Below are 10,416 nucleotides of genomic sequence, written 5' to 3' on the forward strand. Positions count from 1 at the left end.
AGTGCGGAACATTTTGAGCGGACTTCAGACAGGCACGCGAAGCAGCGGTCAGGATGGGACGGACACGTGGAGAGATACCATTGGTTGTATGTTTCCGTTTACGGGAACTGATGCGGTGCAAGACTGCAATACTGATCAGGACCTCATAATGAGGGTGAGTACGTGTACGTCATGACGGATGTATGAAACGTGTACAGATTGGACGGTGGGATTGGCTGTTCCGAGCATCACGCCATCAAGATATGTGCACGATGATGCTTTTGAGCGTTGGACTCCCGACCGCACGTGCACGGAAAAGAAGAACCAGATTCTCTTTGCATCAGCCAATATCTGGGGAAGGTCGACAGGGGGAAGTTTCTTTCCACCTTCTCCATGTGCGAATTAATCTTCTTATCAGAAATTTTGAAAGTGATATTTATGTTTTTTTTTTTTTTTTTTTTTGTCTAATACGGGTGTATCATACCTGACGGAAATGGATACACCCAATAAAGTCAAAAAATAGGATACCTCGAAGTGCTAAGAGCAACTCCCCATCATCACTCCACAAGATGCCTCCGAAGTGACAAGCTACATACGCAGCTACCCAATCCGCGGCCCCATTACCTTCACGGTAAATATGCTTGGCCTGAAAGGCCCATCCATCCCTCACCATAGCCCAAATGTTACGGAGCAAACGATGATCACTACCGCCACCCCTTGGACCCCCTGGATCCAACTGATGACGGTGGCTGAATCACCCTCTAGGATGATGGACCTAGCCTGTAAGACACACCGGGCATGGCGAAGGCCCGCTCAGGCTGCTCTCAGCTTCGCACTCGGAACCGAAGTGTCAAATAAATGACTACCACCGGCAGCCACAACCTTGGTAGACGGGTCCCGAATAACAAAAGTCGCGCCTCCCCGAGAGCCATCATCCAGGACAGACCCATCAAAGTTGACCTTGAGGAAACTCGGAGGTAGGGGCTCCCAGCTGAAAAACACCGTATGGGAAACTGCCGAAGCAGAATCGAAACCCCAAATGTCCCGAGCTATCAAGGTCCCTTCAGATATTTGTGTTTGAGTTTACAAAGAATGCTAGGAGATCAACTTGCTATTTGTTGCAGGCCTTCCGACCCGACAATAGCATAGTCCCAATCAACTGACGACAGAGAACGGCCCGCGTCCCCACGAGGTATTGTCCGCTCTAGGACTCCGGCCCGCGCGTCCAGTGCTACGGGGGAAATTTTTTCCAGCCCGCGCATCCAGCGCTACGGGAGAAATTTTTTTCGGCCCGTGCATCCAGCGCTGACGGGGGATACCTGCATGGTTTTGCCCCACAAAAATCGCCTCGTGAGGAAAGAGATTTTCCCTCCTTATAAGGCACAGACCTTTTCGCTGCCTAGTCGGTATGGAACTAAATTCGGCACCACACCCACAACATAGCCCCCTCCAGCGGAAAGATCTTAGGCCGACCTGAGCCGACGCAGCCCCCCAGGCCCAGGAAGAGTTTCTATGTAGGGGCGGCCCCTACCTGGCGCGCCATCTGTTGCAGGCCTTCTGACCCGACAACAGCACAGTCCCAACCAACTGACGACAGAGAACGACCCGCGTCCCCCACAAGGTATTGTCCGCTCTGGGACTCCGGCCCGCGCGTCCAGCGCTACGGAGAGAATTTTTTCCGGCCCGCGCGTCCAGCGCTGACGGGGGATACCCGCACGGTTTTGCCCCACAAAAGGCGCCTCATGAGGAAAGAGGTTTCCCCTCCTTATAAGGCACAGACCTTTTCTCTGCCTAGTCGGTATGGGACTAAATTCGGTACCACACCCACAATACTATTTATCAATGATAGTACCTTTACTATTTTAAATGAATTGTTTATGTGTATAAGTGAACTTGCTCTAGAGGAGTTGGGTAATATTGCCGCCAATTCCCTGTATCGATGATTTGGGTTGTACTTGCGTGAATCTGCAAGGCAACGAATAAGATTGGAGAGCTTACCAGATTGGCTGCGATTAAGCTTTCTAGTGCTGAGTTAGATAAAACTTTTTTGTGAGAGATAAGGAAGAAGAAAAGTAGAGTATCATTTTTATTGGGATTTAGTTGTTGTAAAGAATTGGATGATTGATTATTATTCTAACCTTTCGTAGAGGGTCTCCGAGTTTATTTATAGCCGTAGAATCTCAAATCTTCTATGAATTGCGACTCAACAAACTGAATTTGTGTAGTAACTGCTTGGAATTGCATTGTAATCGCCTAAAGATTTGATGGAGGAAAAGCCCTTTCGCCCAAAGCAGGAAAACCGGCTGCTAAGGCGAGAGGGTTCAGATCAGCTAATGGCAGGCGCCAAGTTAAAAAATATCCATCCGAGTTGTGGTGTTTTTCATTAGATGACAAGTCACCTCAGAGGTCATTTGGTCTGCTCGTCCTGCTTCTCGGCTCGATCAAGATGGACTTGGTTCGTCACGTTGGTTTTGAGTTGGACTATTCCAATTGCACCATATCATGAGGCTTATTTTCCATCATAATATGTAGTATAAATTTCTACAGCTTTTATGTCCTAATATAAGTTAACAATAACTTTATTTCTTGATATCAGCATCTTCAAATCTACAAGTGTATTTTTTTTTTTTTTGATAAGAATCTGTCAATATATTTCACTAAAGTAATCTTAACCGCTAATACTAGTAGAATCGAATAAGGGTGAGGGGGGCAATTGCACCCACAAAATTTCAGATTTGACCATATTTCCAATAGTCAGCAAAAGATTTACCTCTCCTCCTTTTTGGTCATCAAGGGGATAAATCCCAATAACTCATCCTCATTAAATTTTAAATTATTTCTGTTAACTTTTGAAAAAAGCTTTGCCTATATATCCATATAAGTTACCACTTGCAAAGCGAGGGAGGTAATTGCCCCTTCTGAAATCTAGATTTTACATTCTTTTCAGTAGCTAGTGAAAAATTTGCACCCTTCCTCATTACTTTTGGTCATCAAGGGATTAATACTGATAGGGCCATCCTTCTTAAATTTTGATTAAATTTGGAAAAGTTTTGCTTGTATATAGATCCGAGTTGCATATCAAACAGCAAGAAGGCTAACCACTTAAATCATTTCTATTCATAACTTTTATAAGCTATTAAAAGTATGCGAATACATACATTTTTTAATTAAATCCCTTATTTAGCTTCAGTATCATATAATTTGGTGCACCTGCCTACCCTTTGAGGAAATATTACTGATTAAAATTTAAGCGCCATATTCTAAAAAAACTGTGTTAAGAAGGAGAAGAGACTGTTCTCTCTAGGACTCAATGAAGAAAAACATAAGATGACACTTGACTCACAAGTGTCTAATGAGTTTAAGTTTATAAATGAACCAATAATAGGTCAGAAATGATATCATTTAGTCCATACAAATTGAATTTCAAGTTGATACCACTTCTATAAATATCTAGCATCGGGTTAGTTTTCTCACATCTTGGATCATCACAATTGGAGCTTGAACGAGGAAGTTGCGAATATTTTATTGAAGACCTATTATGCTAATGAAGTTGAACTTAAGTGCAAAAATGGCATTCCATGGTTTGACAAATTTAAAGGTTTTTTTTGCGATTTTTGATCAACTTTTCTTGCTTTCCTGTTCTAAAAACACATTAAATTAATTACAAGTCCTACAAGACCTAGAAATTATTGTGTTATTATTATCTTTTATTTTCTTTTTAGAAAAACTACATCTGTATAGAACTCGAATTTCTATGGGTATTTCGAACCCATCTCTGTAAATACTCCCATTTATTCAGCTTTGATTATTGACCATTGAATAAAGCTTCTTTTTTCTACATGCACTTCTTATGTCTCTTCTACATGGTGGATTTTGTCCAATCCTGGCAGATATTGAAGACAATGACAAGGTCAATTGATGGAATTCTTAATTGTGGTACACTTCGAAGGCAACATTTGATAATGTCCTTGTTGATGATAAGAGTAGTGAGATGAGAAAGCTCCTAGTTATCCTTAGATATCTCAATTCCAGCCCTCCTTTAGATTTTAAAATTCTTATTTGCTTTTTTAATCCTAGATTTCTTTATTACCTTCTTTTAGTTTAGTTAATAAATTAATCTTGCCTTTTGGTCTTCTGCTAAGTAGCTCTAAAACCTCACTAGAATCAATTGGATTCATCATGATTTGAGTATTAGCAAGTATTTTCTTCTCATTCTCTTTTGAATTAAGTCCAAGTAGCTGAGTAGAGACAAAAATTGTGATGACCCAGTTCAAATGCTTTAGGGCTCGTTTGGTTCGCAGGAAAAGGAGGGGGGAAAGTGTGGTCAACGGGAAAGTAATGAAATGCCTCTTGTTTGGTTGGAGTTTTCAAAGGAGAGAGATGGGAAAGTTGTATTTCCATGGGAATATGATTCCCACATTTCATGGGAAAGTCTTTCCCATGAGAAACATGGAAAAGTTACTTTCCCATGAGGTGGGAATCACTCCTTTTTTATTTTTTTCCCAAAAGGACCCTTCAGCATTAAAGAAGCATTAAAGAGGCATTAAAGACATAATTTTTATTAAGGGCATAATAGGAATTATACATAACTTTCCTAGGAAAGTGGATGGTCAACCAAACATAAACACTTTGGAAATTTGTCACTTTCCCATGGTTAACCAAACATGCCAAAAGTACTTTCCTAGGTATTCTCTTCCTAGGAATCTGATTCCCAGGAATCATATTCCTAGGAGGGAAAATACTTCCCGCGAACCAAACGAGCCCTAAGAGTCAAGTGGATGCCGGCCTAAAGTCTGGAAGCTTTGGCTTTACACTTGCTGTCCTCTGCGAACAAGAAAGGGAGGTTTGCTTGTGGAAGTTAAATCGAATCTCCTCCTCATCCACATTCCTTTAGTAAATTTGCCTGTGCCAGAGAATGCCAAAAATGCAGTAGTTGCTCTGAAGAAATAGGTCGAATTATAAGCTGCATGCCATGAGCATATGTACAAATTTCTGTTCTAGAGATTTGGGTATTTGCTGTAAATTCTTTATGAAAAGATAAAAAAGGACAATGGAGCATTCTCTAAGTTCTCCAATCTGGTCATATATTGTTCATCTGGAGTAATTAAAACTGCATTTCTTCTAGAAATGTGGCAAGTGGTTAACTAGCTTGAAGAAAATGCCTTCCAAGCTAGTTGAATCCAGAGGTGCATTTATTGAGTGCATAATAATTCAGCAAAATGCCTTCCAAGCACCTATTTTGTGGAACATATAACAAAACAAGTCATATGTTTGGAGGTGATTCACCAAACAGCATTCAACTTATATGAAAGTAAGTCCAAAGTGTACTTCATTCCAATTTCAAGCAAGCTTCAGAAGCCTTTTTGGATAGAATCTGTAACACAGTTTCAAAGCAATTTAAATACAACTTATTTCAAAGCCCTGTTCAAGCATAGCCTATAACAGAGTTTCGAAGTAATTAAAATACAACCAGTTCCAAACCCTGTTCGAATTCAATGCATAACATAGCTTCAAAGCAACTCAAATACAAGTAGTTTCAAAGCCCTTTCCAGGTACAACTAAATCACCAATTGTTCAAATATAACCAGTTTCAAAGCTTGCTTTGCATGGACGACCGATCGATTGATGCTATGTTGATGTAGGTCACCTAGAGACCTTTTGGAGATAGGCCTTAGCTGAGTGGACCACATCAAGTGATACCGGGGTGAGAGAGTGTTACGGCCATTTCAATATTGTTATAGAACCAATTGAATCTGGTATTGTTAATAGGAAGTGGTGACATATGGCAAGAGGTGGTGCTTGCTTACCTGGTTCCTTTCTGAGGCCTGTCCAAAGAGGAGCTAGTAGAACAATCGAAACAAGAGAAGGAATAGCCCCTCCATTCATGCAATGTATTTTGGTTACATTCTAATAAACTCATGCAACGTCCAACCTATTCGGAAACTCGTGCAATGTGAGTCGATCGGAGCCACTCGCATTGTAATAAATTGTTCGCAACCATTGACATTATAGTTACAAATACAAACTAATTCCAAACCACTCACAAGCACATTCAACATAACAAGGTGTTCACACCACGAACTACACTCTAGTAAATTGCACAGGACAAATGACTCTGACTGTTTAGATAAAAAGATTATCTTAACAACCAATTGTTCACATGAGTTTCGAAAGATCAAAACCCTGCATCCAGCTACAGTACCATAGCCAAAAGATCCAATTGTTAACATAAGTTTCAAGGGATCAAAGCCCACATCCAAGTATAAGATCACATCCATCGAAAAAAATCGCAACCTGTCACAGTCCCTTGCAAGCTGCTCCTTGCTGATTACTTCATGCACAATGTGAAGGAAACAGCCACATATAAGTGACATGGGATTAAACTCACAAGAGAACAAAATCACATATTATTCAAATGTAAATATAGGATCACTATCAAATCAGATAATTAGGTGCTTACCTACTGTATGTCAGGGAAGAAGGTTTTAATTTACTTATAGCTTGAGTTGCTCAAGTTATAAAGCCATCAGAAATGTGTTGTATATTAGTCTAGCTATCTTTCTATATGATGATCTATGGGGATCTAGATTTTAGTGCCTTAATAGAACATGATAATTATTTTAGCTACGGTTGGATTTCGAAGAGGATTCAAACAGAAACCCTGCATATCAAGGGTTAGCTGCTTGTGTCTTATGTTTTGAGTTTCCAAACATCTTACCTCTCTAATTTCCTTCTCTGCTTTAGACACTTCTCCTGTTGAGATGTCCTAGAGATCACCCAAGGTAAAATAAAAAGACAAAGCATGGAGTATATGCAAAGATTTTTTTTTTTTTTTTGAGAGGAAATATCATAGAAGTTTTCAGAAAAACCATCCTTTTGAGAAGAAACTCTGTAGGGTCTCATAGTAGATGTTGGTGAAAGAACAATATATTCCAGCCTAATAAAGGATCCATGTAAGGAAGGGGTGCAGCTCATAAAATGAGTTGACACATAAAAAGTACTCGACCACATTCGTAGGTTTTATACCGAGAAGAAGATTCTGGGAAGGGACTGACCTACCAACAACACCAACCACGGCGGGCTCATCTCAAGGGCTCATCTCCACCTGATCATCGAAAAGGACCAAAAAAAAACCAACAAAGATCAAAGTGGGAGGACATCAAACCTCTAAAGAAGAGAGAGGGAAGAAGAGAGATCATTGTTGAAAGCTCCTCGACGAGCCATCGCCCAGGAAGGAGAGCTGGCGACGGGGGAGCACCGACGCAGGGGGGTCGACCAGGGATGGGTTGCCGGCCAGCGAGGTTGGCGAGGTTGGGAGAACAGCGAAAAGAAGACGAGGGTGGCGTGGTTGCCTAACATGAACCGAAGGGTAATTTGGTCATTTTATTATCTCAAGTAGCTTGGCGTTGACTAGGGTTAAAAATTGTAGGGGATGTTGACCGTGCCAAAACTCTTGTGTGATAAACAAATATGGAAAGTGTGATTCGTAAACACTCATAAAATTTTGTTGCTTTGTGCTTTTAAATCTTGTTCTACAAGAGCTTGGGCTTCATGTATTTGTCCAGGGAACTTAAATCTATAGACGAGTTAATGATGGATCAAAAATAATATTATTGTAGTCGATGCTAGTTGAAACTACTTCTAGAATGTCTAGCATCGAGTTAGCTTTCCAACATATTTTGAACCATCTTAATCGGAGCCCAGACAAGGAAATGATGACTATTTTATTAAAACCTTATGGTGTTAACATGTTATTGACAAAGTTCTACTTGATCACAAAAAAGTCGTTGTGTGGTTTGATGAATTGATGATTATATTTTGATTTTTGATTACTTTTCTATTCTAGAAACACTCATTATCTTATTTGAAAGTCTTATGGAACCTAAAATTTATTTATGTTATTATCTTTTTTTAGAAGAAAAAACTATATCCATTTAGATTGATGATTTCTATGGATGTTAGGAACCCATCCCTAACGTTTTCAGTTTTGATTATTGAACACTGAATAAAGCTTCTTCTTTTTTTCAAAGTGCACTTCATGCATCTCTCTTCTATGTAGTGAATTTTGTGCAACTCTATTAGATTCTGGATGATATACTTTGGAACCGACCTCTATTGACGTAGACGTGTTGACTAATAGAAGTTTGCCGTATGGCCCTCATTAAAAATCATAATGATGCCATTTAAATGCTCTCCAATAGCCCGTTGTTACAGCTTGGCCAACGATCGCATGCAATTACCCCCCGTTTGTGCATTGTGCCAGCGCAACGTGCGGGCACAACTATGGGCTTATAATGCATGGGTATATACTAAGTGATTAGGGAGCATGACCGCCTTACTCAGTAATAGATGCTGACCCCCCTTGCCTATATAAGTAGCATCAGCACCCGAAGGACCTCACGTATATTCTTCTAACATTTTCTACACTCATGCTATCATTTCTCTTTTTCAAGTTTTTGTTGTTTTTCCAAAATTCCTACCAGACTTAGGTTTCGGAGGGTCCTCCATCCGACAAACCCGGCAAGTGAACTTTAAATTCATTCTTATTTTAGGTTAGGGAGCATGACCGGGATAGCTGACCACTTCACTTTTAGCTCAGAGCTTGACCGGTGGAGATCTTAGACCGATCTTACAGGTCCGACTTGAATCTTTGCCGACCTCATTAACACTAGTTATAAGGCATCTAATGATCAAGTTGGATTTTGGCGGCAATAGATTAGAGCCTCGTGGTCATACCAGATCTTGGTGGTAGCAATGGAGATGATGATTACGTTAGTTGGTGGAATCCTTGTTTGTAGTAGCCTTCAAATATGATAGTCAATAAACCCCTCAATGAGAGCCGTCTTGGCAGCAACATACGAAAGCTACTAATTGAAACTCATATTTAATTTCTTAATCTTATCTTCATTATCTTTTCTAGTCTAGTTAATTAATTGATCTAGACTTGCAGTCTTCCACTAAAACTTATAAAATCCATGTAGGTCCTAACCTAGACTTCTTCTCTCAATCTCTTTTAGAAGAAATTTCTTTTAAAAGAGATTGTCGATAGAGAATATACATCAAAAGAAAATAAGATTGATATAGAGATAAGAAAGAAAACACTCTAGGGCCTTTGTTATGTGCATATGAAAAGCTCATCGAGCCCACAACCATGGATTTGATAGCTCCATAATTAGCCAACCTTGTGTTCGGCAATAAATATTGCAAGTTGTGCAAAATCCTCTTTTACCACAATGGCAGAATATTACTCTTTTCTAATTAGATATATCTTTTTGCCAGATATTAGAAAGGTCAGAATTTCATGTTGAAAGTAAGAAAGAGAGAGACCAAGCTAGCTTACAAATCTAGTAAATTTTTTGATAGTTGTACCACATGAATTGGAATGAGATTCTACTTTCACTGGCGTTTGAGGGTTATGCGCTATCTCTTTTTTATACGGAGCCCTTTTAATTAAAAATAAAATAGTGAGAAAGAGAACTCTTACCTAAATATTTTCTTATTAAGTACATGTTGTTGAAACAGATTAGGAAGATGATAGATTGATTTTAGGAGCAAGCAAGAGATTTCTTAATTAGAAAAATTTCATTGAATGGATTAGAGATGACAAGTAAAAATACTTTAGAGTGAAGTAAACAAGCATTTCGAAAAAAAAAAGGACATTTGAAATTTAAATTAATTCTATAATTTTAAAACTCATAGTTTAACCTAATATAGATGATCTAATAGATCTGATCAAACATTACTGATTACAGCAACAGAGTTAGTTCCAACTAATCTAAAATTACATCTAATTGGCCGATATTTCGGAATAAAGTAGCTTATATCGGTGAAGATAATATCATGCTTCTTGCTCGGACACGTGGACTGGAATGGCGTATCGCTCTGCTGGTAGCCTGAGTGGTGCCAGATGTGACATACTCACACGTGGTATTTGAGCCGGAGCCCAGAAGGGTAGCCGAGCCGGGTCCATGGGTGGGGAGGGTATGGGTAAAACCGGCCGAGGTGCCCAACACACGGTCATTTCTGCCCCATCGAACACTCTCTTGGTGGGGCGGGGACCCAGTGAAGGCTGCTATGCGGAGGTGGGCTTGTCCCTTCCTCCCCTCTTTTCCTTCTTGCTAAGCAAAAAGAAAAAAAAAAGAAAAAAAAAAGATAATATCGGCTGAGATGAAAAATTTGAATGCAAACGGAAATCTTTGATGGAGAAGTCCGTGGTGATTCGTCCATCTGACGGCCCAAGTCTTTCTACCTAAAATGACCCGACCGGCCTCCACAAACTCCCATCCGTCCGTACGGCTCGCACGCCACGTGGAGGATAGCCGAAACGCCCTGCAAAAAACCCTCGACAGCATCCACTGTCACGTTCGGCGGAGATCGTAATTTACCAACATACCCCCAAACCGCCGACTGCCACTTTCGTCTAACGCGGTTGAAGCC

The sequence above is a fragment of the Phoenix dactylifera genome, chromosome 3 (assembly GCF_051530095.1).
Source record: "Phoenix dactylifera cultivar Ajwa chromosome 3, Ajwa_hap1_PhDact_Kaust_v1.1, whole genome shotgun sequence".
NCBI classification, from domain to species: domain Eukaryota; kingdom Viridiplantae; phylum Streptophyta; class Magnoliopsida; order Arecales; family Arecaceae; genus Phoenix; species Phoenix dactylifera.